At 47.2% G+C, this 27,132-nt stretch overlaps 19 non-coding genes and 2 pseudogenes across 19 annotated transcripts; all 21 read right to left on the reverse strand.

Moving 5' to 3' along the window:
* Positions 1-470: 470 nt before the first annotated feature.
* LOC142278612 (U2 spliceosomal RNA) lies at positions 471-661 on the reverse strand. The gene has a single exon (XR_012741432.1). It is a non-coding gene; the product is annotated as a U2 spliceosomal RNA (small nuclear RNA).
* A 1,117-nt stretch (positions 662-1,778) lies between these two features.
* Positions 1,779-1,969, reverse strand: LOC142278613 (U2 spliceosomal RNA). Its single transcript, XR_012741433.1, has one exon. It is a non-coding gene; the product is annotated as a U2 spliceosomal RNA (small nuclear RNA).
* Positions 1,970-3,086: 1,117 nt separating this feature from the next.
* On the reverse strand, positions 3,087-3,271 carry LOC142278640 (U2 spliceosomal RNA). The gene has a single exon (XR_012741457.1). It is a non-coding gene; the product is annotated as a U2 spliceosomal RNA (small nuclear RNA).
* Positions 3,272-4,593: 1,322 nt separating this feature from the next.
* Positions 4,594-4,784, reverse strand: LOC142278509 (U2 spliceosomal RNA). Its single transcript, XR_012741339.1, has one exon. It is a non-coding gene; the product is annotated as a U2 spliceosomal RNA (small nuclear RNA).
* Positions 4,785-5,901: 1,117 nt separating this feature from the next.
* On the reverse strand, positions 5,902-6,092 carry LOC142278510 (U2 spliceosomal RNA). Its single transcript, XR_012741340.1, has one exon. It is a non-coding gene; the product is annotated as a U2 spliceosomal RNA (small nuclear RNA).
* Positions 6,093-7,209: 1,117 nt separating this feature from the next.
* LOC142278511 (U2 spliceosomal RNA) lies at positions 7,210-7,400 on the reverse strand. The gene has a single exon (XR_012741341.1). It is a non-coding gene; the product is annotated as a U2 spliceosomal RNA (small nuclear RNA).
* A 1,117-nt stretch (positions 7,401-8,517) lies between these two features.
* Positions 8,518-8,708, reverse strand: LOC142278513 (U2 spliceosomal RNA). Its single transcript, XR_012741343.1, has one exon. It is a non-coding gene; the product is annotated as a U2 spliceosomal RNA (small nuclear RNA).
* Positions 8,709-9,825: 1,117 nt separating this feature from the next.
* On the reverse strand, positions 9,826-10,016 carry LOC142278514 (U2 spliceosomal RNA). The gene has a single exon (XR_012741344.1). It is a non-coding gene; the product is annotated as a U2 spliceosomal RNA (small nuclear RNA).
* Positions 10,017-11,133: 1,117 nt separating this feature from the next.
* On the reverse strand, positions 11,134-11,324 carry LOC142278516 (U2 spliceosomal RNA). Its single transcript, XR_012741345.1, has one exon. It is a non-coding gene; the product is annotated as a U2 spliceosomal RNA (small nuclear RNA).
* Positions 11,325-12,441: 1,117 nt separating this feature from the next.
* LOC142278628 (U2 spliceosomal RNA) lies at positions 12,442-12,639 on the reverse strand. The gene has a single exon (XR_012741446.1). It is a non-coding gene; the product is annotated as a U2 spliceosomal RNA (small nuclear RNA).
* A 697-nt stretch (positions 12,640-13,336) lies between these two features.
* Positions 13,337-13,478, reverse strand: LOC142278652 (U2 spliceosomal RNA; annotated as a pseudogene).
* Positions 13,479-14,595: 1,117 nt separating this feature from the next.
* LOC142278517 (U2 spliceosomal RNA) lies at positions 14,596-14,786 on the reverse strand. The gene has a single exon (XR_012741346.1). It is a non-coding gene; the product is annotated as a U2 spliceosomal RNA (small nuclear RNA).
* A 1,117-nt stretch (positions 14,787-15,903) lies between these two features.
* On the reverse strand, positions 15,904-16,101 carry LOC142278629 (U2 spliceosomal RNA). Its single transcript, XR_012741447.1, has one exon. It is a non-coding gene; the product is annotated as a U2 spliceosomal RNA (small nuclear RNA).
* Positions 16,102-16,798: 697 nt separating this feature from the next.
* Positions 16,799-16,940, reverse strand: LOC142278653 (U2 spliceosomal RNA; annotated as a pseudogene).
* Positions 16,941-18,058: 1,118 nt separating this feature from the next.
* Positions 18,059-18,249, reverse strand: LOC142278518 (U2 spliceosomal RNA). Its single transcript, XR_012741347.1, has one exon. It is a non-coding gene; the product is annotated as a U2 spliceosomal RNA (small nuclear RNA).
* A 1,117-nt stretch (positions 18,250-19,366) lies between these two features.
* LOC142278519 (U2 spliceosomal RNA) lies at positions 19,367-19,557 on the reverse strand. Its single transcript, XR_012741348.1, has one exon. It is a non-coding gene; the product is annotated as a U2 spliceosomal RNA (small nuclear RNA).
* A 1,117-nt stretch (positions 19,558-20,674) lies between these two features.
* LOC142278520 (U2 spliceosomal RNA) lies at positions 20,675-20,865 on the reverse strand. The gene has a single exon (XR_012741349.1). It is a non-coding gene; the product is annotated as a U2 spliceosomal RNA (small nuclear RNA).
* A 1,117-nt stretch (positions 20,866-21,982) lies between these two features.
* Positions 21,983-22,173, reverse strand: LOC142278521 (U2 spliceosomal RNA). Its single transcript, XR_012741350.1, has one exon. It is a non-coding gene; the product is annotated as a U2 spliceosomal RNA (small nuclear RNA).
* Positions 22,174-23,290: 1,117 nt separating this feature from the next.
* On the reverse strand, positions 23,291-23,483 carry LOC142278641 (U2 spliceosomal RNA). Its single transcript, XR_012741458.1, has one exon. It is a non-coding gene; the product is annotated as a U2 spliceosomal RNA (small nuclear RNA).
* Positions 23,484-24,776: 1,293 nt separating this feature from the next.
* LOC142278522 (U2 spliceosomal RNA) lies at positions 24,777-24,967 on the reverse strand. The gene has a single exon (XR_012741351.1). It is a non-coding gene; the product is annotated as a U2 spliceosomal RNA (small nuclear RNA).
* A 1,118-nt stretch (positions 24,968-26,085) lies between these two features.
* On the reverse strand, positions 26,086-26,276 carry LOC142278523 (U2 spliceosomal RNA). The gene has a single exon (XR_012741352.1). It is a non-coding gene; the product is annotated as a U2 spliceosomal RNA (small nuclear RNA).
* Between the last annotated feature and the right edge of the window lie 856 nt (positions 26,277-27,132).

Consider the following 27,132-nt stretch of genomic DNA (forward strand, 5'->3'; position numbering starts at 1 on the left):
AAGCTTACTAACAAAGGTTAGAGAGGGGCTTTCTCAGAGGGCTTTTTACAGTTTGTCTATTCCCAATTAGCCGGTTTAGTATACTTAATGAAAGTACTAATTCTTTCATAGGCCGCCCATTCTTAGTATTTGACGTTCAGGTAACAACAGGTAACTTTATTTGGAGTGGAAGCAGAGAGATAACACCAGATGCCAATTGTAGATCCTCTCACACCTGTGGTCACTGCAGCATCTGACTCCACTTTGTCCAAAAGGGATCTATTCCATTCAATTACACATGATCTAGATTAGACTGACAACAAGATACTGCACGGGACATAGCAGAGTTGGTGAAGTTGAGTGGTGATGAGTTTGCTATTTGGATGAATAAAGCAAGTAAAAAGTGTGTTAGATAAAAATTCATTTCAATTCGCTAATCGGGCTAATATGAATCAGGTGAATCGAGTTCTGCTTTTGGAAACTGGGTTAAGAAGGGGTGCACCGTTCCTGGAGGTACTGCAATACCAGGTCAATGCGTGGAGTGGACAGAGCAAGCTCTTTTTCCATCTCCCTGTTCTAAAAATCCATTTAATATATGGTCCCCAGATAGGGGACGTATCAGATATTAAACTGATAAGAACAGATTCTACACTTGATCTTAGCCAAAAGGCCGAGAAGCGATAACCAGAATTGGTTTGGGCCTCGAGTGGCACCCTGGCCTATGCCGGACACATCTTAGGGAGAGAGAGCGAGAGGGAGACAAACCCACGCCTACACAAGACATTTTGTCACCCAAGCCAACCCTTGAAAAGGCTGCTTTGCAGAGCAAAAACAAGAAGAATGGTGCGTTTTGCAGCCGCCGCCCACTGCAATGAATCTGAATAACTCCTCCTTTAGGGCGCAAGCAACTCCCCTCCCCCTTGCAGTCTTTCCAATTCACGATACAAAAAGACGGACAGGACAGGTTGCCTGACTTTCCGTCACTGCCACCCTTTGCCATCCTTACCCGTAGAAAGCCCTTTCATCATCCCCAAACCCTAATCTTTTCCCTTTCCTTCCCAGCCCCCAAACCCTGCCCTCTGTACCTTTCTCACCACCCGCTTCCCTTCTCCTGTCATCCCCCTACCACCCGGGAAAAAAAGAGATTGCCCCCTCCTTCCACTAGCCCACCCTCCCACCCAAAGAACAACTTCTTCTGCGCAGCTTGTTTTCTAGGCAGCAGCGCTATTGTGATGTCATCGGGGGGCATTGTGACAAGCCGCCAGTGTTCCGTCTCTTCATGTTGTGCACTGTTCAAACCGAAAATACATCAACAGGCAGGCTACAGAAAAGCTTACTAACAAAGGTTAGAGAGGGGCTTTCTCAGAGGGCTTTTTACAGTTTGTCTATTCCCAATTAGCCGGTTTAGTATACTTAATGAAAGTACTAATTCTTTCATAGGCCGCCCATTCTTAGTATTTGACGTTCAGGTAACAACAGGTAACTTTATTTGGAGTGGAAGCAGAGAGATAACACCAGATGCCAATTGTAGATCCTCTCACACCTGTGGTCACTGCAGCATCTGACTCCACTTTGTCCAAAAGGGATCTATTCCATTCAATTACACATGATCTAGATTAGACTGACAACAAGATACTGCACGGGACATAGCAGAGTTGGTGAAGTTGAGTGGTGATGAGTTTGCTATTTGGATGAATAAAGCAAGTAAAAAGTGTGTTAGATAAAAATTCATTTCAATTCGCTAATCGGGCTAATATGAATCAGGTGAATCGAGTTCTGCTTTTGGAAACTGGGTTAAGAAGGGGTGCACCGTTCCTGGAGGTACTGCAATACCAGGTCAATGCGTGGAGTGGACAGAGCAAGCTCTTTTTCCATCTCCCTGTTCTAAAAATCCATTTAATATATGGTCCCCAGATAGGGGACGTATCAGATATTAAACTGATAAGAACAGATTCTACACTTGATCTTAGCCAAAAGGCCGAGAAGCGATAACCAGAATTGGTTTGGGCCTCGAGTGGCACCCTGGCCTATGCCGGACACATCTTAGGGAGAGAGAGCGAGAGGGAGACAAACCCACGCCTACACAAGACATTTTGTCACCCAAGCCAACCCTTGAAAAGGCTGCTTTGCAGAGCAAAAACAAGAAGAATGGTGCGTTTTGCAGCCGCCGCCCACTGCAATGAATCTGAATAACTCCTCCTTTAGGGCGCAAGCAACTCCCCTCCCCCTTGCAGTCTTTCCAATTCACGATACAAAAAGACGGACAGGACAGGTTGCCTGACTTTCCGTCACTGCCACCCTTTGCCATCCTTACCCGTAGAAAGCCCTTTCATCATCCCCAAACCCTAATCTTTTCCCTTTCCTTCCCAGCCCCCAAACCCTGCCCTCTGTACCTTTCTCACCACCCGCTTCCCTTCTCCTGTCATCCCCCTACCACCCGGGAAAAAAAGAGATTGCCCCCTCCTTCCACTAGCCCACCCTCCCACCCAAAGAACAACTTCTTCTGCGCAGCTTGTTTTCTAGGCAGCAGCGCTATTGTGATGTCATCGGGGGGCATTGTGACAAGCCGCCAGTGTTCCGTCTCTTCATGTTGTGCACTGTTCAAACCGAAAATACATCAACAGGCAGGCTACAGAAAAGCTTACTAACAAAGGTTAGAGAGGGGCTTTCTCAGAGGGCTTTTTACAGTTTGTCTATTCCCAATTAGCCGGTTTAGTATACTTAATGAAAGTACTAATTCTTTCATAGGCCGCCCATTCTTAGTATTTGACGTTCAGGTAACAACAGGTAACTTTATTTGGAGTGGAAGCAGAGAGATAACACCAGATGCCAATTGTAGATCCTCTCACACCTGTGGTCACTGCAGCATCTGACTCCACTTTGTCCAAAAGGGATCTATTCCATTCAATTACACATGATCTAGATTAGACTGACAACAAGATACTGCACGGGACATAGCAGAGTTGGTGAAGTTGAGTGGTGATGAGTTTGCTATTTGGATGAATAAAGCAAGTAAAAAGTGTGTTAGATAAAAATTCATTTCAATTCGCTAATCGGGCTAATATGAATCAGGTGAATCGAGTTCTGCTTTTGGAAACTGGGTTAAGAAGGGGTGCACCGTTCCTGGAGGTACTGCAATACCAGGTCAATGCGTGGAGTGGACAGAGCAAGCTCTTTTTCCATCTCCCTGTTCTAAAAATCCATTTAATATATGGTCCCCAGATAGGGGACGTATCAGATATTAAACTGATAAGAACAGATGAGATTACATCCGCAAATTTCAGAAAACGGTCATCGGCCACCACACAAATACGCAGTGCCGCAGGTGATCGCCTCCCGAGCCCAGGAACCACCAGCCATAAGGGGACGTAAGCACCAAAAGGCGCAACAATCCCCGAGGCCGGCGGTTGTGCAAGCCCGGGCCCCTCCCAGCCAAGACCAAGGCAAACCCAATGAAGGGACTACACTTGATCTTAGCCAAAAGGCCGAGAAGCGATAACCAGAATTGGTTTGGGCCTCGAGTGGCACCCTGGCCTATGCCGGACACATCTTAGGGAGAGAGAGCGAGAGGGAGACAAACCCACGCCTACACAAGACATTTTGTCACCCAAGCCAACCCTTGAAAAGGCTGCTTTGCAGAGCAAAAACAAGAAGAATGGTGCGTTTTGCAGCCGCCGCCCACTGCAATGAATCTGAATAACTCCTCCTTTAGGGCGCAAGCAACTCCCCTCCCCCTTGCAGTCTTTCCAATTCACGATACAAAAAGACGGACAGGACAGGTTGCCTGACTTTCCGTCACTGCCACCCTTTGCCATCCTTACCCGTAGAAAGCCCTTTCATCATCCCCAAACCCTAATCTTTTCCCTTTCCTTCCCAGCCCCCAAACCCTGCCCTCTGTACCTTTCTCACCACCCGCTTCCCTTCTCCTGTCATCCCCCTACCACCCGGGAAAAAAAGAGATTGCCCCCTCCTTCCACTAGCCCACCCTCCCACCCAAAGAACAACTTCTTCTGCGCAGCTTGTTTTCTAGGCAGCAGCGCTATTGTGATGTCATCGGGGGGCATTGTGACAAGCCGCCAGTGTTCCGTCTCTTCATGTTGTGCACTGTTCAAACCGAAAATACATCAACAGGCAGGCTACAGAAAAGATTACTAACAAAGGTTAGAGAGGGGCTTTCTCAGAGGGCTTTTTACAGTTTGTCTATTCCCAATTAGCCGGTTTAGTATACTTAATGAAAGTACTAATTCTTTCATAGGCCGCCCATTCTTAGTATTTGACGTTCAGGTAACAACAGGTAACTTTATTTGGAGTGGAAGCAGAGAGATAACACCAGATGCCAATTGTAGATCCTCTCACACCTGTGGTCACTGCAGCATCTGACTCCACTTTGTCCAAAAGGGATCTATTCCATTCAATTACACATGATCTAGATTAGACTGACAACAAGATACTGCACGGGACATAGCAGAGTTGGTGAAGTTGAGTGGTGATGAGTTTGCTATTTGGATGAATAAAGCAAGTAAAAAGTGTGTTAGATAAAAATTCATTTCAATTCGCTAATCGGGCTAATATGAATCAGGTGAATCGAGTTCTGCTTTTGGAAACTGGGTTAAGAAGGGGTGCACCGTTCCTGGAGGTACTGCAATACCAGGTCAATGCGTGGAGTGGACAGAGCAAGCTCTTTTTCCATCTCCCTGTTCTAAAAATCCATTTAATATATGGTCCCCAGATAGGGGACGTATCAGATATTAAACTGATAAGAACAGATACTACACTTGATCTTAGCCAAAAGGCCGAGAAGCGATAACCAGAATTGGTTTGGGCCTCGAGTGGCACCCTGGCCTATGCCGGACACATCTTAGGGAGAGAGAGCGAGAGGGAGACAAACCCACGCCTACACAAGACATTTTGTCACCCAAGCCAACCCTTGAAAAGGCTGCTTTGCAGAGCAAAAACAAGAAGAATGGTGCGTTTTGCAGCCGCCGCCCACTGCAATGAATCTGAATAACTCCTCCTTTAGGGCGCAAGCAACTCCCCTCCCCCTTGCAGTCTTTCCAATTCACGATACAAAAAGACGGACAGGACAGGTTGCCTGACTTTCCGTCACTGCCACCCTTTGCCATCCTTACCCGTAGAAAGCCCTTTCATCATCCCCAAACCCTAATCTTTTCCCTTTCCTTCCCAGCCCCCAAACCCTGCCCTCTGTACCTTTCTCACCACCCGCTTCCCTTCTCCTGTCATCCCCCTACCACCCGGGAAAAAAAGAGATTGCCCCCTCCTTCCACTAGCCCACCCTCCCACCCAAAGAACAACTTCTTCTGCGCAGCTTGTTTTCTAGGCAGCAGCGCTATTGTGATGTCATCGGGGGGCATTGTGACAAGCCGCCAGTGTTCCGTCTCTTCATGTTGTGCACTGTTCAAACCGAAAATACATCAACAGGCAGGCTACAGAAAAGCTTACTAACAAAGGTTAGAGAGGGGCTTTCTCAGAGGGCTTTTTACAGTTTGTCTATTCCCAATTAGCCGGTTTAGTATACTTAATGAAAGTACTAATTCTTTCATAGGCCGCCCATTCTTAGTATTTGACGTTCAGGTAACAACAGGTAACTTTATTTGGAGTGGAAGCAGAGAGATAACACCAGATGCCAATTGTAGGTCCTCTCACACCTGTGGTCACTGCAGCATCTGACTCCACTTTGTCCAAAAGGGATCTATTCCATTCAATTACACATGATCTAGATTAGACTGACAACAAGATACTGCACGGGACATAGCAGAGTTGGTGAAGTTGAGTGGTGATGAGTTTGCTATTTGGATGAATAAAGCAAGTAAAAAGTGTGTTAGATAAAAATTCATTTCAATTCGCTAATCGGGCTAATATGAATCAGGTGAATCGAGTTCTGCTTTTGGAAACTGGGTTAAGAAGGGGTGCACCGTTCCTGGAGGTACTGCAATACCAGGTCAATGCGTGGAGTGGACAGAGCAAGCTCTTTTTCCATCTCCCTGTTCTAAAAATCCATTTAATATATGGTCCCCAGATAGGGGACGTATCAGATATTAAACTGATAAGAACAGATACTACACTTGATCTTAGCCAAAAGGCCGAGAAGCGATAACCAGAATTGGTTTGGGCCTCGAGTGGCACCCTGGCCTATGCCGGACACATCTTAGGGAGAGAGAGCGAGAGGGAGACAAACCCACGCCTACACAAGACATTTTGTCACCCAAGCCAACCCTTGAAAAGGCTGCTTTGCAGAGCAAAAACAAGAAGAATGGTGCGTTTTGCAGCCGCCGCCCACTGCAATGAATCTGAATAACTCCTCCTTTAGGGCGCAAGCAACTCCCCTCCCCCTTGCAGTCTTTCCAATTCACGATACAAAAAGACGGACAGGACAGGTTGCCTGACTTTCCGTCACTGCCACCCTTTGCCATCCTTACCCGTAGAAAGCCCTTTCATCATCCCCAAACCCTAATCTTTTCCCTTTCCTTCCCAGCCCCCAAACCCTGCCCTCTGTACCTTTCTCACCACCCGCTTCCCTTCTCCTGTCATCCCCCTACCACCCGGGAAAAAAAGAGATTGCCCCCTCCTTCCACTAGCCCACCCTCCCACCCAAAGAACAACTTCTTCTGCGCAGCTTGTTTTCTAGGCAGCAGCGCTATTGTGATGTCATCGGGGGGCATTGTGACAAGCCGCCAGTGTTCCGTCTCTTCATGTTGTGCACTGTTCAAACCGAAAATACATCAACAGGCAGGCTACAGAAAAGCTTACTAACAAAGGTTAGAGAGGGGCTTTCTCAGAGGGCTTTTTACAGTTTGTCTATTCCCAATTAGCCGGTTTAGTATACTTAATGAAAGTACTAATTCTTTCATAGGCCGCCCATTCTTAGTATTTGACGTTCAGGTAACAACAGGTAACTTTATTTGGAGTGGAAGCAGAGAGATAACACCAGATGCCAATTGTAGATCCTCTCACACCTGTGGTCACTGCAGCATCTGACTCCACTTTGTCCAAAAGGGATCTATTCCATTCAATTACACATGATCTAGATTAGACTGACAACAAGATACTGCACGGGACATAGCAGAGTTGGTGAAGTTGAGTGGTGATGAGTTTGCTATTTGGATGAATAAAGCAAGTAAAAAGTGTGTTAGATAAAAATTCATTTCAATTCGCTAATCGGGCTAATATGAATCAGGTGAATCGAGTTCTGCTTTTGGAAACTGGGTTAAGAAGGGGTGCACCGTTCCTGGAGGTACTGCAATACCAGGTCAATGCGTGGAGTGGACAGAGCAAGCTCTTTTTCCATCTCCCTGTTCTAAAAATCCATTTAATATATGGTCCCCAGATAGGGGACGTATCAGATATTAAACTGATAAGAACAGATACTACACTTGATCTTAGCCAAAAGGCCGAGAAGCGATAACCAGAATTGGTTTGGGCCTCGAGTGGCACCCTGGCCTATGCCGGACACATCTTAGGGAGAGAGAGCGAGAGGGAGACAAACCCACGCCTACACAAGACATTTTGTCACCCAAGCCAACCCTTGAAAAGGCTGCTTTGCAGAGCAAAAACAAGAAGAATGGTGCGTTTTGCAGCCGCCGCCCACTGCAATGAATCTGAATAACTCCTCCTTTAGGGCGCAAGCAACTCCCCTCCCCCTTGCAGTCTTTCCAATTCACGATACAAAAAGACGGACAGGACAGGTTGCCTGACTTTCCGTCACTGCCACCCTTTGCCATCCTTACCCGTAGAAAGCCCTTTCATCATCCCCAAACCCTAATCTTTTCCCTTTCCTTCCCAGCCCCCAAACCCTGCCCTCTGTACCTTTCTCACCACCCGCTTCCCTTCTCCTGTCATCCCCCTACCACCCGGGAAAAAAAGAGATTGCCCCCTCCTTCCACTAGCCCACCCTCCCACCCAAAGAACAACTTCTTCTGCGCAGCTTGTTTTCTAGGCAGCAGCGCTATTGTGATGTCATCGGGGGGCATTGTGACAAGCCGCCAGTGTTCCGTCTCTTCATGTTGTGCACTGTTCAAACCGAAAATACATCAACAGGCAGGCTACAGAAAAGCTTACTAACAAAGGTTAGAGAGGGGCTTTCTCAGAGGGCTTTTTACAGTTTGTCTATTCCCAATTAGCCGGTTTAGTATACTTAATGAAAGTACTAATTCTTTCATAGGCCGCCCATTCTTAGTATTTGACGTTCAGGTAACAACAGGTAACTTTATTTGGAGTGGAAGCAGAGAGATAACACCAGATGCCAATTGTAGATCCTCTCACACCTGTGGTCACTGCAGCATCTGACTCCACTTTGTCCAAAAGGGATCTATTCCATTCAATTACACATGATCTAGATTAGACTGACAACAAGATACTGCACGGGACATAGCAGAGTTGGTGAAGTTGAGTGGTGATGAGTTTGCTATTTGGATGAATAAAGCAAGTAAAAAGTGTGTTAGATAAAAATTCATTTCAATTCGCTAATCGGGCTAATATGAATCAGGTGAATCGAGTTCTGCTTTTGGAAACTGGGTTAAGAAGGGGTGCACCGTTCCTGGAGGTACTGCAATACCAGGTCAATGCGTGGAGTGGACAGAGCAAGCTCTTTTTCCATCTCCCTGTTCTAAAAATCCATTTAATATATGGTCCCCAGATAGGGGACGTATCAGATATTAAACTGATAAGAACAGATACTACACTTGATCTTAGCCAAAAGGCCGAGAAGCGATAACCAGAATTGGTTTGGGCCTCGAGTGGCACCCTGGCCTATGCCGGACACATCTTAGGGAGAGAGAGCGAGAGGGAGACAAACCCACGCCTACACAAGACATTTTGTCACCCAAGCCAACCCTTGAAAAGGCTGCTTTGCAGAGCAAAAACAAGAAGAATGGTGCGTTTTGCAGCCGCCGCCCACTGCAATGAATCTGAATAACTCCTCCTTTAGGGCGCAAGCAACTCCCCTCCCCCTTGCAGTCTTTCCAATTCACGATACAAAAAGACGGACAGGACAGGTTGCCTGACTTTCCGTCACTGCCACCCTTTGCCATCCTTACCCGTAGAAAGCCCTTTCATCATCCCCAAACCCTAATCTTTTCCCTTTCCTTCCCAGCCCCCAAACCCTGCCCTCTGTACCTTTCTCACCACCCGCTTCCCTTCTCCTGTCATCCCCCTACCACCCGGGAAAAAAAGAGATTGCCCCCTCCTTCCACTAGCCCACCCTCCCACCCAAAGAACAACTTCTTCTGCGCAGCTTGTTTTCTAGGCAGCAGCGCTATTGTGATGTCATCGGGGGGCATTGTGACAAGCCGCCAGTGTTCCGTCTCTTCATGTTGTGCACTGTTCAAACCGAAAATACATCAACAGGCAGGCTACAGAAAAGCTTACTAACAAAGGTTAGAGAGGGGCTTTCTCAGAGGGCTTTTTACAGTTTGTCTATTCCCAATTAGCCGGTTTAGTATACTTAATGAAAGTACTAATTCTTTCATAGGCCGCCCATTCTTAGTATTTGACGTTCAGGTAACAACAGGTAACTTTATTTGGAGTGGAAGCAGAGAGATAACACCAGATGCCAATTGTAGATCCTCTCACACCTGTGGTCACTGCAGCATCTGACTCCACTTTGTCCAAAAGGGATCTATTCCATTCAATTACACATGATCTAGATTAGACTGACAACAAGATACTGCACGGGACATAGCAGAGTTGGTGAAGTTGAGTGGTGATGAGTTTGCTATTTGGATGAATAAAGCAAGTAAAAAGTGTGTTAGATAAAAATTCATTTCAATTCGCTAATCGGGCTAATATGAATCAGGTGAATCGAGTTCTGCTTTTGGAAACTGGGTTAAGAAGGGGTGCACCGTTCCTGGAGGTACTGCAATACCAGGTCAATGCGTGGAGTGGACAGAGCAAGCTCTTTTTCCATCTCCCTGTTCTAAAAATCCATTTAATATATGGTCCCCAGATAGGGGACGTATCAGATATTAAACTGATAAGAACAGATACTACACTTGATCTTAGCCAAAAGGCCGAGAAGCGATAACCAGAATTGGTTTGGGCCTCGAGTGGCACCCTGGCCTATGCCGGACACATCTTAGGGAGAGAGAGCGAGAGGGAGACAAACCCACGCCTACACAAGACATTTTGTCACCCAAGCCAACCCTTGAAAAGGCTGCTTTGCAGAGCAAAAACAAGAAGAATGGTGCGTTTTGCAGCCGCCGCCCACTGCAATGAATCTGAATAACTCCTCCTTTAGGGCGCAAGCAACTCCCCTCCCCCTTGCAGTCTTTCCAATTCACGATACAAAAAGACGGACAGGACAGGTTGCCTGACTTTCCGTCACTGCCACCCTTTGCCATCCTTACCCGTAGAAAGCCCTTTCATCATCCCCAAACCCTAATCTTTTCCCTTTCCTTCCCAGCCCCCAAACCCTGCCCTCTGTACCTTTCTCACCACCCGCTTCCCTTCTCCTGTCATCCCCCTACCACCCGGGAAAAAAAGAGATTGCCCCCTCCTTCCACTAGCCCACCCTCCCACCCAAAGAACAACTTCTTCTGCGCAGCTTGTTTTCTAGGCAGCAGCGCTATTGTGATGTCATCGGGGGGCATTGTGACAAGCCGCCAGTGTTCCGTCTCTTCATGTTGTGCACTGTTCAAACCGAAAATACATCAACAGGCAGGCTACAGAAAAGCTTACTAACAAAGGTTAGAGAGGGGCTTTCTCAGAGGGCTTTTTACAGTTTGTCTATTCCCAATTAGCCGGTTTAGTATACTTAATGAAAGTACTAATTCTTTCATAGGCCGCCCATTCTTAGTATTTGACGTTCAGGTAACAACAGGTAACTTTATTTGGAGTGGAAGCAGAGAGATAACACCAGATGCCAATTGTAGATCCTCTCACACCTGTGGTCACTGCAGCATCTGACTCCACTTTGTCCAAAAGGGATCTATTCCATTCAATTACACATGATCTAGATTAGACTGACAACAAGATACTGCACGGGACATAGCAGAGTTGGTGAAGTTGAGTGGTGATGAGTTTGCTATTTGGATGAATAAAGCAAGTAAAAAGTGTGTTAGATAAAAATTCATTTCAATTCGCTAATCGGGCTAATATGAATCAGGTGAATCGAGTTCTGCTTTTGGAAACTGGGTTAAGAAGGGGTGCACCGTTCCTGGAGGTACTGCAATACCAGGTCAATGCGTGGAGTGGACAGAGCAAGCTCTTTTTCCATCTCCCTGTTCTAAAAATCCATTTAATATATGGTCCCCAGATAGGGGACGTATCAGATATTAAACTGATAAGAACAGATACTACACTTGATCTTAGCCAAAAGGCCGAGAAGCGATAACCAGAATTGGTTTGGGCCTCGAGTGGCACCCTGGCCTATGCCGGACACATCTTAGGGAGAGAGAGCGAGAGGGAGACAAACCCACGCCTACACAAGACATTTTGTCACCCAAGCCAACCCTTGAAAAGGCTGCTTTGCAGAGCAAAAACAAGAAGAATGGTGCGTTTTGCAGCCGCCGCCCACTGCAATGAATCTGAATAACTCCTCCTTTAGGGCGCAAGCAACTCCCCTCCCCCTTGCAGTCTTTCCAATTCACGATACAAAAAGACGGACAGGACAGGTTGCCTGACTTTCCGTCACTGCCACCCTTTGCCATCCTTACCCGTAGAAAGCCCTTTCATCATCCCCAAACCCTAATCTTTTCCCTTTCCTTCCCAGCCCCCAAACCCTGCCCTCTGTACCTTTCTCACCACCCGCTTCCCTTCTCCTGTCATCCCCCTACCACCCGGGAAAAAAAGAGATTGCCCCCTCCTTCCACTAGCCCACCCTCCCACCCAAAGAACAACTTCTTCTGCGCAGCTTGTTTTCTAGGCAGCAGCGCTATTGTGATGTCATCGGGGGGCATTGTGACAAGCCGCCAGTGTTCCGTCTCTTCATGTTGTGCACTGTTCAAACCGAAAATACATCAACAGGCAGGCTACAGAAAAGCTTACTAACAAAGGTTAGAGAGGGGCTTTCTCAGAGGGCTTTTTACAGTTTGTCTATTCCCAATTAGCCGGTTTAGTATACTTAATGAAAGTACTAATTCTTTCATAGGCCGCCCATTCTTAGTATTTGACGTTCAGGTAACAACAGGTAACTTTATTTGGAGTGGAAGCAGAGAGATAACACCAGATGCCAATTGTAGATCCTCTCACACCTGTGGTCACTGCAGCATCTGACTCCACTTTGTCCAAAAGGGATCTATTCCATTCAATTACACATGATCTAGATTAGACTGACAACAAGATACTGCACGGGACATAGCAGAGTTGGTGAAGTTGAGTGGTGATGAGTTTGCTATTTGGATGAATAAAGCAAGTAAAAAGTGTGTTAGATAAAAATTCATTTCAATTCGCTAATCGGGCTAATATGAATCAGGTGAATCGAGTTCTGCTTTTGGAAACTGGGTTAAGAAGGGGTGCACCGTTCCTGGAGGTACTGCAATACCAGGTCAATGCGTGGAGTGGACAGAGCAAGCTCTTTTTCCATCTCCCTGTTCTAAAAATCCATTTAATATATGGTCCCCAGATAGGGGACGTATCAGATATTAAACTGATAAGAACAGATTTTTTGATTTAATGAAGCTTTCCAAAGCACCGCAAAAAATGCATGACCGAAGTCACACCAAAAACAGTGCAAAGGCTAGGATTCGTGTGGACCCCTCCGTGAGGAGAGGGTCCCCAAAAATCAACCCCGTCCCTCCGAGCCAGAAGGCCACAGCAAGGGTCAGGGATCTTCGGTGCTCCCCCAAGCCGAAGCCTGGTTGAGCCTTGTCGTTGCTCCCAGCGTCCACCCAGGCATCTTACCCAAGTGGAGTAGAGAGCTACTAGTTGTTGGTTTCGCAGCCGAAACTGCCCGGACCGTCAACCGGTGTTGGTTTCTCAGCCCAAGGCTAACCGGACCTCCAACCGGGTGTTGGTTTCTCAGCCGAAGCTGACCCGGACCTCCAACCGGGTGTTGGTTTCTCAGCCGAAGCTGACCCGGACCTCCAACCGGGTGTTGGTTTCTCAGCCGAAGCTGACCCGGACCTCCAACCGGGTGTTGGTTTCTCAGCCCAAAGCTGAACGGACCTCCGACCATGATTATAAAAATTTCCCTTCCTAGCCAGAAGGCCGGGATAGAGCAATATGCTCAGAAAGTATGAAAGGGCAAGGTACGGTGTGCTACAGAGCCCAAGGCTTGCCGGGGTCCAAAGCCAGCAAGCTCAGACTCACTCCAGGGTCGTCAATCCTGGGGCACATTGCACCATAGCCCCCACACTTACTCAGTCTAATAGCCTCGATCCTGGTAGGGCCATGGTTTCCTCTAGATGGATATACTATCCTCCCAAAGTACTAACAAGCGCAACCTTCCAGTGTGCATTGCATCATTGTACTAAGGTGGCCGGAGCCTTAAACCACCTTTTCGAACGATACTACACTTGATCTTAGCCAAAAGGCCGAGAAGCGATAACCAGAATTGGTTTGGGCCTCGAGTGGCACCCTGGCCTATGCCGGACACATCTTAGGGAGAGAGAGCGAGAGGGAGACAAACCCACGCCTACACAAGACATTTTGTCACCCAAGCCAACCCTTGAAAAGGCTGCTTTGCAGAGCAAAAACAAGAAGAATGGTGCGTTTTGCAGCCGCCGCCCACTGCAATGAATCTGAATAACTCCTCCTTTAGGGCGCAAGCAACTCCCCTCCCCCTTGCAGTCTTTCCAATTCACGATACAAAAAGACGGACAGGACAGGTTGCCTGACTTTCCGTCACTGCCACCCTTTGCCATCCTTACCCGTAGAAAGCCCTTTCATCATCCCCAAACCCTAATCTTTTCCCTTTCCTTCCCAGCCCCCAAACCCTGCCCTCTGTACCTTTCTCACCACCCGCTTCCCTTCTCCTGTCATCCCCCTACCACCCGGGAAAAAAAGAGATTGCCCCCTCCTTCCACTAGCCCACCCTCCCACCCAAAGAACAACTTCTTCTGCGCAGCTTGTTTTCTAGGCAGCAGCGCTATTGTGATGTCATCGGGGGGCATTGTGACAAGCCGCCAGTGTTCCGTCTCTTCATGTTGTGCACTGTTCAAACCGAAAATACATCAACAGGCAGGCTACAGAAAAGCTTACTAACAAAGGTTAGAGAGGGGCTTTCTCAGAGGGCTTTTTACAGTTTGTCTATTCCCAATTAGCCGGTTTAGTATACTTAATGAAAGTACTAATTCTTTCATAGGCCGCCCATTCTTAGTATTTGACGTTCAGGTAACAACAGGTAACTTTATTTGGAGTGGAAGCAGAGAGATAACACCAGATGCCAATTGTAGATCCTCTCACACCTGTGGTCACTGCAGCATCTGACTCCACTTTGTCCAAAAGGGATCTATTCCATTCAATTACACATGATCTAGATTAGACTGACAACAAGATACTGCACGGGACATAGCAGAGTTGGTGAAGTTGAGTGGTGATGAGTTTGCTATTTGGATGAATAAAGCAAGTAAAAAGTGTGTTAGATAAAAATTCATTTCAATTCGCTAATCGGGCTAATATGAATCAGGTGAATCGAGTTCTGCTTTTGGAAACTGGGTTAAGAAGGGGTGCACCGTTCCTGGAGGTACTGCAATACCAGGTCAATGCGTGGAGTGGACAGAGCAAGCTCTTTTTCCATCTCCCTGTTCTAAAAATCCATTTAATATATGGTCCCCAGATAGGGGACGTATCAGATATTAAACTGATAAGAACAGATACTACACTTGATCTTAGCCAAAAGGCCGAGAAGCGATAACCAGAATTGGTTTGGGCCTCGAGTGGCACCCTGGCCTATGCCGGACACATCTTAGGGAGAGAGAGCGAGAGGGAGACAAACCCACGCCTACACAAGACATTTTGTCACCCAAGCCAACCCTTGAAAAGGCTGCTTTGCAGAGCAAAAACAAGAAGAATGGTGCGTTTTGCAGCCACCGCCCACTGCAATGAATCTGAATAACTCCTCCTTTAGGGCGCAAGCAACTCCCCTCCCCCTTGCAGTCTTTCCAATTCACGATACAAAAAGACGGACAGGACAGGTTGCCTGACTTTCCGTCACTGCCACCCTTTGCCATCCTTACCCGTAGAAAGCCCTTTCATCATCCCCAAACCCTAATCTTTTCCCTTTCCTTCCCAGCCCCCAAACCCTGCCCTCTGTACCTTTCTCACCACCCGCTTCCCTTCTCCTGTCATCCCCCTACCACCCGGGAAAAAAAGAGATTGCCCCCTCCTTCCACTAGCCCACCCTCCCACCCAAAGAACAACTTCTTCTGCGCAGCTTGTTTTCTAGGCAGCAGCGCTATTGTGATGTCATCGGGGGGCATTGTGACAAGCCGCCAGTGTTCCGTCTCTTCATGTTGTGCACTGTTCAAACCGAAAATACATCAACAGGCAGGCTACAGAAAAGCTTACTAACAAAGGTTAGAGAGGGGCTTTCTCAGAGGGCTTTTTACAGTTTGTCTATTCCCAATTAGCCGGTTTAGTATACTTAATGAAAGTACTAATTCTTTCATAGGCCGCCCATTCTTAGTATTTGACGTTCAGGTAACAACAGGTAACTTTATTTGGAGTGGAAGCAGAGAGATAACACCAGATGCCAATTGTAGATCCTCTCACACCTGTGGTCACTGCAGCATCTGACTCCACTTTGTCCAAAAGGGATCTATTCCATTCAATTACACATGATCTAGATTAGACTGACAACAAGATACTGCACGGGACATAGCAGAGTTGGTGAAGTTGAGTGGTGATGAGTTTGCTATTTGGATGAATAAAGCAAGTAAAAAGTGTGTTAGATAAAAATTCATTTCAATTCGCTAATCGGGCTAATATGAATCAGGTGAATCGAGTTCTGCTTTTGGAAACTGGGTTAAGAAGGGGTGCACCGTTCCTGGAGGTACTGCAATACCAGGTCAATGCGTGGAGTGGACAGAGCAAGCTCTTTTTCCATCTCCCTGTTCTAAAAATCCATTTAATATATGGTCCCCAGATAGGGGACGTATCAGATATTAAACTGATAAGAACAGATTTTTTGATTTAATGAAGCTTTCCAAAGCACCGCAAAAAATGCATGACCGAAGTCACACCAAAAACAGTGCAAAGGCTAGGATTCGTGTGGACCCCTCCGTGAGGAGAGGGTCCCCAAAAATCAACCCCGTCCCTCCGAGCCAGAAGGCCACAGCAAGGGTCAGGGATCTTCGGTGCTCCCCCAAGCCGAAGCCTGGTTGAGCCTTGTCGTTGCTCCCAGCGTCCACCCAGGCATCTTACCCAAGTGGAGTAGAGAGCTACTAGTTGTTGGTTTCGCAGCCGAAACTGCCCGGACCGTCAACCGGTGTTGGTTTCTCAGCCCAAGGCTAACCGGACCTCCAACCGGGTGTTGGTTTCTCAGCCGAAGCTGACCCGGACCTCCAACCGGGTGTTGGTTTCTCAGCCGAAGCTGACCCGGACCTCCAACCGGGTGTTGGTTTCTCAGCCGAAGCTGACCCGGACCTCCAACCGGGTGTTGGTTTCTCAGCCCAAAGCTGAACGGACCTCCGACCATGATTATAAAAATTTCCCTTCCTAGCCAGAAGGCCGGGATAGAGCAATATGCTCAGAAAGTATGAAAGGGCAAGGTACGGTGTGCTACAGAGCCCAAGGCTTGCCGGGGTCCAAAGCCAGCAAGCTCAGACTCACTCCAGGGTCGTCAATCCTGGGGCACATTGCACCATAGCCCCCACACTTACTCAGTCTAATAGCCTCGATCCTGGTAGGGCCATGGTTTCCTCTAGATGGATATACTATCCTCCCAAAGTACTAACAAGCGCAACCTTCCAGTGTGCATTGCATCATTGTACTAAGGTGGCCGGAGCCTTAAACCACCTTTTCGAACGATACTACACTTGATCTTAGCCAAAAGGCCGAGAAGCGATAACCAGAATTGGTTTGGGCCTCGAGTGGCACCCTGGCCTATGCCGGACACATCTTAGGGAGAGAGAGCGAGAGGGAGACAAACCCACGCCTACACAAGACATTTTGTCACCCAAGCCAACCCTTGAAAAGGCTGCTTTGCAGAGCAAAAACAAGAAGAATGGTGCGTTTTGCAGCCGCCGCCCACTGCAATGAATCTGAATAACTCCTCCTTTAGGGCGCAAGCAACTCCCCTCCCCCTTGCAGTCTTTCCAATTCACGATACAAAAAGACGGACAGGACAGGTTGCCTGACTTTCCGTCACTGCCACCCTTTGCCATCCTTACCCGTAGAAAGCCCTTTCATCATCCCCAAACCCTAATCTTTTCCCTTTCCTTCCCAGCCCCCCAAACCCTGCCCTCTGTACCTTTCTCACCACCCGCTTCCCTTCTCCTGTCATCCCCCTACCACCCGGGAAAAAAAGAGATTGCCCCCTCCTTCCACTAGCCCACCCTCCCACCCAAAGAACAACTTCTTCTGCGCAGCTTGTTTTCTAGGCAGCAGCGCTATTGTGATGTCATCGGGGGGCATTGTGACAAGCCGCCAGTGTTCCGTCTCTTCATGTTGTGCACTGTTCAAACCGAAAATACATCAACAGGCAGGCTACAGAAAAGCTTACTAACAAAGGTTAGAGAGGGGCTTTCTCAGAGGGCTTTTTACAGTTTGTCTATTCCCAATTAGCCGGTTTAGTATACTTAATGAAAGTACTAATTCTTTCATAGGCCGCCCATTCTTAGTATTTGACGTTCAGGTAACAACAGGTAACTTTATTTGGAGTGGAAGCAGAGAGATAACACCAGATGCCAATTGTAGATCCTCTCACACCTGTGGTCACTGCAGCATCTGACTCCACTTTGTCCAAAAGGGATCTATTCCATTCAATTACACATGATCTAGATTAGACTGACAACAAGATACTGCACGGGACATAGCAGAGTTGGTGAAGTTGAGTGGTGATGAGTTTGCTATTTGGATGAATAAAGCAAGTAAAAAGTGTGTTAGATAAAAATTCATTTCAATTCGCTAATCGGGCTAATATGAATCAGGTGAATCGAGTTCTGCTTTTGGAAACTGGGTTAAGAAGGGGTGCACCGTTCCTGGAGGTACTGCAATACCAGGTCAATGCGTGGAGTGGACAGAGCAAGCTCTTTTTCCATCTCCCTGTTCTAAAAATCCATTTAATATATGGTCCCCAGATAGGGGACGTATCAGATATTAAACTGATAAGAACAGATACTACACTTGATCTTAGCCAAAAGGCCGAGAAGCGATAACCAGAATTGGTTTGGGCCTCGAGTGGCACCCTGGCCTATGCCGGACACATCTTAGGGAGAGAGAGCGAGAGGGAGACAAACCCACGCCTACACAAGACATTTTGTCACCCAAGCCAACCCTTGAAAAGGCTGCTTTGCAGAGCAAAAACAAGAAGAATGGTGCGTTTTGCAGCCGACGCCCACTGCAATGAATCTGAATAACTCCTCCTTTAGGGCGCAAGCAACTCCCCTCCCCCTTGCAGTCTTTCCAATTCACGATACAAAAAGACGGACAGGACAGGTTGCCTGACTTTCCGTCACTGCCACCCTTTGCCATCCTTACCCGTAGAAAGCCCTTTCATCATCCCCAAACCCTAATCTTTTCCCTTTCCTTCCCAGCCCCCAAACCCTGCCCTCTGTACCTTTCTCACCACCCGCTTCCCTTCTCCTGTCATCCCCCTACCACCCGGGAAAAAAAGAGATTGCCCCCTCCTTCCACTAGCCCACCCTCCCACCCAAAGAACAACTTCTTCTGCGCAGCTTGTTTTCTAGGCAGCAGCGCTATTGTGATGTCATTGGGGGGCATTGTGACAAGCCGCCAGTGTTCCGTCTCTTCATGTTGTGCACTGTTCAAACCGAAAATACATCAACAGGCAGGCTACAGAAAAGCTTACTAACAAAGGTTAGAGAGGGGCTTTCTCAGAGGGCTTTTTACAGTTTGTCTATTCCCAATTAGCCGGTTTAGTATACTTAATGAAAGTACTAATTCTTTCATAGGCCGCCCATTCTTAGTATTTGACGTTCAGGTAACAACAGGTAACTTTATTTGGAGTGGAAGCAGAGAGATAACACCAGATGCCAATTGTAGATCCTCTCACACCTGTGGTCACTGCAGCATCTGACTCCACTTTGTCCAAAAGGGATCTATTCCATTCAATTACACATGATCTAGATTAGACTGACAACAAGATACTGCACGGGACATAGCAGAGTTGGTGAAGTTGAGTGGTGATGAGTTTGCTATTTGGATGAATAAAGCAAGTAAAAAGTGTGTTAGATAAAAATTCATTTCAATTCGCTAATCGGGCTAATATGAATCAGGTGAATCGAGTTCTGCTTTTGGAAACTGGGTTAAGAAGGGGTGCACCGTTCCTGGAGGTACTGCAATACCAGGTCAATGCGTGGAGTGGACAGAGCAAGCTCTTTTTCCATCTCCCTGTTCTAAAAATCCATTTAATATATGGTCCCCAGATAGGGGACGTATCAGATATTAAACTGATAAGAACAGATACTACACTTGATCTTAGCCAAAAGGCCGAGAAGCGATAACCAGAATTGGTTTGGGCCTCGAGTGGCACCCTGGCCTATGCCGGACACATCTTAGGGAGAGAGAGCGAGAGGGAGACAAACCCACGCCTACACAAGACATTTTGTCACCCAAGCCAACCCTTGAAAAGGCTGCTTTGCAGAGCAAAAACAAGAAGAATGGTGCGTTTTGCAGCCGCCGCCCACTGCAATGAATCTGAATAACTCCTCCTTTAGGGCGCAAGCAACTCCCCTCCCCCTTGCAGTCTTTCCAATTCACGATACAAAAAGACGGACAGGACAGGTTGCCTGACTTTCCGTCACTGCCACCCTTTGCCATCCTTACCCGTAGAAAGCCCTTTCATCATCCCCAAACCCTAATCTTTTCCCTTTCCTTCCCAGCCCCCAAACCCTGCCCTCTGTACCTTTCTCACCACCCGCTTCCCTTCTCCTGTCATCCCCCTACCACCCGGGAAAAAAAGAGATTGCCCCCTCCTTCCACTAGCCCACCCTCCCACCCAAAGAACAACTTCTTCTGCGCAGCTTGTTTTCTAGGCAGCAGCGCTATTGTGATGTCATCGGGGGGCATTGTGACAAGCCGCCAGTGTTCCGTCTCTTCATGTTGTGCACTGTTCAAACCGAAAATACATCAACAGGCAGGCTACAGAAAAGCTTACTAACAAAGGTTAGAGAGGGGCTTTCTCAGAGGGCTTTTTACAGTTTGTCTATTCCCAATTAGCCGGTTTAGTATACTTAATGAAAGTACTAATTCTTTCATAGGCCGCCCATTCTTAGTATTTGACGTTCAGGTAACAACAGGTAACTTTATTTGGAGTGGAAGCAGAGAGATAACACCAGATGCCAATTGTAGATCCTCTCACACCTGTGGTCACTGCAGCATCTGACTCCACTTTGTCCAAAAGGGATCTATTCCATTCAATTACACATGATCTAGATTAGACTGACAACAAGATACTGCACGGGACATAGCAGAGTTGGTGAAGTTGAGTGGTGATGAGTTTGCTATTTGGATGAATAAAGCAAGTAAAAAGTGTGTTAGATAAAAATTCATTTCAATTCGCTAATCGGGCTAATATGAATCAGGTGAATCGAGTTCTGCTTTTGGAAACTGGGTTAAGAAGGGGTGCACCGTTCCTGGAGGTACTGCAATACCAGGTCAATGCGTGGAGTGGACAGAGCAAGCTCTTTTTCCATCTCCCTGTTCTAAAAATCCATTTAATATATGGTCCCCAGATAGGGGACGTATCAGATATTAAACTGATAAGAACAGATACTACACTTGATCTTAGCCAAAAGGCCGAGAAGCGATAACCAGAATTGGTTTGGGCCTCGAGTGGCACCCTGGCCTATGCCGGACACATCTTAGGGAGAGAGAGCGAGAGGGAGACAAACCCACGCCTACACAAGACATTTTGTCACCCAAGCCAACCCTTGAAAAGGCTGCTTTGCAGAGCAAAAACAAGAAGAATGGTGCGTTTTGCAGCCGACGCCCACTGCAATGAATCTGAATAACTCCTCCTTTAGGGCGCAAGCAACTCCCCTCCCCCTTGCAGTCTTTCCAATTCACGATACAAAAAGACGGACAGGACAGGTTGCCTGACTTTCCGTCACTGCCACCCTTTGCCATCCTTACCCGTAGAAAGCCCTTTCATCATCCCCAAACCCTAATCTTTTCCCTTTCCTTCCCAGCCCCCAAACCCTGCCCTCTGTACCTTTCTCACCACCCGCTTCCCTTCTCCTGTCATCCCCCTACCACCCGGGAAAAAAAGAGATTGCCCCCTCCTTCCACTAGCCCACCCTCCCACCCAAAGAACAACTTCTTCTGCGCAGCTTGTTTTCTAGGCAGCAGCGCTATTGTGATGTCATTGGGGGGCATTGTGACAAGCCGCCAGTGTTCCGTCTCTTCATGTTGTGCACTGTTCAAACCGAAAATACATCAACAGGCAGGCTACAGAAAAGCTTACTAACAAAGGTTAGAGAGGGGCTTTCTCAGAGGGCTTTTTACAGTTTGTCTATTCCCAATTAGCCGGTTTAGTATACTTAATGAAAGTACTAATTCTTTCATAGGCCGCCCATTCTTAGTATTTGACGTTCAGGTAACAACAGGTAACTTTATTTGGAGTGGAAGCAGAGAGATAACACCAGATGCCAATTGTAGATCCTCTCACACCTGTGGTCACTGCAGCATCTGACTCCACTTTGTCCAAAAGGGATCTATTCCATTCAATTACACATGATCTAGATTAGACTGACAACAAGATACTGCACGGGACATAGCAGAGTTGGTGAAGTTGAGTGGTGATGAGTTTGCTATTTGGATGAATAAAGCAAGTAAAAAGTGTGTTAGATAAAAATTCATTTCAATTCGCTAATCGGGCTAATATGAATCAGGTGAATCGAGTTCTGCTTTTGGAAACTGGGTTAAGAAGGGGTGCACCGTTCCTGGAGGTACTGCAATACCAGGTCAATGCGTGGAGTGGACAGAGCAAGCTCTTTTTCCATCTCCCTGTTCTAAAAATCCATTTAATATATGGTCCCCAGATAGGGGACGTATCAGATATTAAACTGATAAGAACAGATACTACACTTGATCTTAGCCAAAAGGCCGAGAAGCGATAACCAGAATTGGTTTGGGCCTCGAGTGGCACCCTGGCCTATGCCGGACACATCTTAGGGAGAGAGAGCGAGAGGGAGACAAACCCACGCCTACACAAGACATTTTGTCACCCAAGCCAACCCTTGAAAAGGCTGCTTTGCAGAGCAAAAACAAGAAGAATGGTGCGTTTTGCAGCCGCCGCCCACTGCAATGAATCTGAATAACTCCTCCTTTAGGGCGCAAGCAACTCCCCTCCCCCTTGCAGTCTTTCCAATTCACGATACAAAAAGACGGACAGGACAGGTTGCCTGACTTTCCGTCACTGCCACCCTTTGCCATCCTTACCCGTAGAAAGCCCTTTCATCATCCCCAAACCCTAATCTTTTCCCTTTCCTTCCCAGCCCCCAAACCCTGCCCTCTGTACCTTTCTCACCACCCGCTTCCCTTCTCCTGTCATCCCCCTACCACCCGGGAAAAAAAGAGATTGCCCCCTCCTTCCACTAGCCCACCCTCCCACCCAAAGAACAACTTCTTCTGCGCAGCTTGTTTTCTAGGCAGCAGCGCTATTGTGATGTCATCGGGGGGCATTGTGACAAGCCGCCAGTGTTCCGTCTCTTCATGTTGTGCACTGTTCAAACCGAAAATACATCAACAGGCAGGCTACAGAAAAGCTTACTAACAAAGGTTAGAGAGGGGCTTTCTCAGAGGGCTTTTTACAGTTTGTCTATTCCCAATTAGCCGGTTTAGTATACTTAATGAAAGTACTAATTCTTTCATAGGCCGCCCATTCTTAGTATTTGACGTTCAGGTAACAACAGGTAACTTTATTTGGAGTGGAAGCAGAGAGATAACACCAGATGCCAATTGTAGATCCTCTCACACCTGTGGTCACTGCAGCATCTGACTCCACTTTGTCCAAAAGGGATCTATTCCATTCAATTACACATGATCTAGATTAGACTGACAACAAGATACTGCACGGGACATAGCAGAGTTGGTGAAGTTGAGTGGTGATGAGTTTGCTATTTGGATGAATAAAGCAAGTAAAAAGTGTGTTAGATAAAAATTCATTTCAATTCGCTAATCGGGCTAATATGAATCAGGTGAATCGAGTTCTGCTTTTGGAAACTGGGTTAAGAAGGGGTGCACCGTTCCTGGAGGTACTGCAATACCAGGTCAATGCGTGGAGTGGACAGAGCAAGCTCTTTTTCCATCTCCCTGTTCTAAAAATCCATTTAATATATGGTCCCCAGATAGGGGACGTATCAGATATTAAACTGATAAGAACAGATTTTTTTTTTTTTTTTTTGAAGGAGGAGTTTGAAAATAATAAAGTGACCGCCTCTCGTTGCCCAGGTAACTGTCCGTCACAAGAGGGCTATGACATCCTACGATGCACACTCCCCCAAGGCCAGCAGTTGTGCAATACCCTGGCACCTTTCAGCACCAACCAAGGTAGTACCCTCCCAAACTACACTTGATCTTAGCCAAAAGGCCGAGAAGCGATAACCAGAATTGGTTTGGGCCTCGAGTGGCACCCTGGCCTATGCCGGACACATCTTAGGGAGAGAGAGCGAGAGGGAGACAAACCCACGCCTACACAAGACATTTTGTCACCCAAGCCAACCCTTGAAAAGGCTGCTTTGCAGAGCAAAAACAAGAAGAATGGTGCGTTTTGCAGCCGCCGCCCACTGCAATGAATCTGAATAACTCCTCCTTTAGGGCGCAAGCAACTCCCCTCCCCCTTGCAGTCTTTCCAATTCACGATACAAAAAGACGGACAGGACAGGTTGCCTGACTTTCCGTCACTGCCACCCTTTGCCATCCTTACCCGTAGAAAGCCCTTTCATCATCCCCAAACCCTAATCTTTTCCCTTTCCTTCCCAGCCCCCAAACCCTGCCCTCTGTACCTTTCTCACCACCCGCTTCCCTTCTCCTGTCATCCCCCTACCACCCGGGAAAAAAAGAGATTGCCCCCTCCTTCCACTAGCCCACCCTCCCACCCAAAGAACAACTTCTTCTGCGCAGCTTGTTTTCTAGGCAGCAGCGCTATTGTGATGTCATCGGGGGGCATTGTGACAAGCCGCCAGTGTTCCGTCTCTTCATGTTGTGCACTGTTCAAACCGAAAATACATCAACAGGCAGGCTACAGAAAAGCTTACTAACAAAGGTTAGAGAGGGGCTTTCTCAGAGGGCTTTTTACAGTTTGTCTATTCCCAATTAGCCGGTTTAGTATACTTAATGAAAGTACTAATTCTTTCATAGGCCGCCCATTCTTAGTATTTGACGTTCAGGTAACAACAGGTAACTTTATTTGGAGTGGAAGCAGAGAGATAACACCAGATGCCAATTGTAGATCCTCTCACACCTGTGGTCACTGCAGCATCTGACTCCACTTTGTCCAAAAGGGATCTATTCCATTCAATTACACATGATCTAGATTAGACTGACAACAAGATACTGCACGGGACATAGCAGAGTTGGTGAAGTTGAGTGGTGATGAGTTTGCTATTTGGATGAATAAAGCAAGTAAAAAGTGTGTTAGATAAAAATTCATTTCAATTCGCTAATCGGGCTAATATGAATCAGGTGAATCGAGTTCTGCTTTTGGAAACTGGGTTAAGAAGGGGTGCACCGTTCCTGGAGGTACTGCAATACCAGGTCAATGCGTGGAGTGGACAGAGCAAGCTCTTTTTCCATCTCCCTGTTCTAAAAATCCATTTAATATATGGTCCCCAGATAGGGGACGTATCAGATATTAAACTGATAAGAACAGATACTACACTTGATCTTAGCCAAAAGGCCGAGAAGCGATAACCAGAATTGGTTTGGGCCTCGAGTGGCACCCTGGCCTATGCCGGACACATCTTAGGGAGAGAGAGCGAGAGGGAGACAAACCCACGCCTACACAAGACATTTTGTCACCCAAGCCAACCCTTGAAAAGGCTGCTTTGCAGAGCAAAAACAAGAAGAATGGTGCGTTTTGCAGCCGCCGCCCACTGCAATGAATCTGAATAACTCCTCCTTTAGGGCGCAAGCAACTCCCCTCCCCCTTGCAGTCTTTCCAATTCACGATACAAAAAGACGGACAGGACAGGTTGCCTGACTTTCCGTCACTGCCACCCTTTGCCATCCTTACCCGTAGAAAGCCCTTTCATCATCCCCAAACCCTAATCTTTTCCCTTTCCTTCCCAGCCCCCAAACCCTGCCCTCTGTACCTTTCTCACCACCCGCTTCCCTTCTCCTGTCATCCCCCTACCACCCGGGAAAAAAAGAGATTGCCCCCTCCTTCCACTAGCCCACCCTCCCACCCAAAGAACAACTTCTTCTGCGCAGCTTGTTTTCTAGGCAGCAGCGCTATTGTGATGTCATCGGGGGGCATTGTGACAAGCCGCCAGTGTTCCGTCTCTTCATGTTGTGCACTGTTCAAACCGAAAATACATCAACAGGCAGGCTACAGAAAAGCTTACTAACAAAGGTTAGAGAGGGGCTTTCTCAGAGGGCTTTTTACAGTTTGTCTATTCCCAATTAGCCGGTTTAGTATACTTAATGAAAGTACTAATTCTTTCATAGGCCGCCCATTCTTAGTATTTGACGTTCAGTGTAACAACAGGTAACTTTATTTGGAGTGGAAGCAGAGAGATAACACCAGATGCCAATTGTAGATCCTCTCACACCTGTGGTCACTGCAGCATCTGACTCCACTTTGTCCAAAAGGGATCTATTCCATTCAATTACACATGATCTAGATTAGACTGACAACAAGATACTGCACGGGACATAGCAGAGTTGGTGAAGTTGAGTGGTGATGAGTTTGCTATTTGGATGAATAAAGCAAGTAAAAAGTGTGTTAGATAAAAATTCATTTCAATTCGCTAATCGGGCTAATATGAATCAGGTGAATCGAGTTCTGCTTTTGGAAACTGGGTTAAGAAGGGGTGCACCGTTCCTGGAGGTACTGCAATACCAGGTCAATGCGTGGAGTGGACAGAGCAAGCTCTTTTTCCATCTCCCTGTTCTAAAAATCCATTTAATATATGGTCCCCAGATAGGGGACGTATCAGATATTAAACTGATAAGAACAGATACTACACTTGATCTTAGCCAAAAGGCCGAGAAGCGATAACCAGAATTGGTTTGGGCCTCGAGTGGCACCCTGGCCTATGCCGGACACATCTTAGGGAGAGAGAGCGAGAGGGAGACAAACCCACGCCTACACAAGACATTTTGTCACCCAAGCCAACCCTTGAAAAGGCTGCTTTGCAGAGCAAAAACAAGAAGAATGGTGCGTTTTGCAGCCGCCGCCCACTGCAATGAATCTGAATAACTCCTCCTTTAGGGCGCAAGCAACTCCCCTCCCCCTTGCAGTCTTTCCAATTCACGATACAAAAAGACGGACAGGACAGGTTGCCTGACTTTCCGTCACTGCCACCCTTTGCCATCCTTACCCGTAGAAAGCCCTTTCATCATCCCAAACCCTAATCTTTTCCCTTTCCTTCCCAGCCCCCAAACCCTGCCCTCTGTACCTTTCTCACCACCCGCTTCCCTTCTCCTGTCATCCCCCTACCACCCGGGAAAAAAAGAGATTGCCCCCTCCTTCCACTAGCCCACCCTCCCACCCAAAGAACAACTTCTTCTGCGCAGCTTGTTTTCTAGGCAGCAGCGCTATTGTGATGTCATCGGGGGGCATTGTGACAAGCCGCCAGTGTTCCGTCTCTTCATGTTGTGCACTGTTCAAACCGAAAATACATCAACAGGCAGGCTACAGAAAAGCTTACTAACAAAGGTTAGAGAGGGGCTTTCTCAGAGGGCTTTTTACAGTTTGTCTATTCCCAATTAGCCGGTTTAGTATACTTAATGAAAGTACTAATTCTTTCATAGGCCGCCCATTCTTAGTATTTGACGTTCAGGTAACAACAGGTAACTTTATTTGGAGTGGAAGCAGAGAGATAACACCAGATGCCAATTGTAGATCCTCTC

The sequence above is a fragment of the Anomaloglossus baeobatrachus genome, unplaced genomic scaffold (assembly GCF_048569485.1).
Source record: "Anomaloglossus baeobatrachus isolate aAnoBae1 unplaced genomic scaffold, aAnoBae1.hap1 Scaffold_419, whole genome shotgun sequence".
Taxonomy (NCBI): Eukaryota; Metazoa; Chordata; class Amphibia; order Anura; family Aromobatidae; genus Anomaloglossus; species Anomaloglossus baeobatrachus.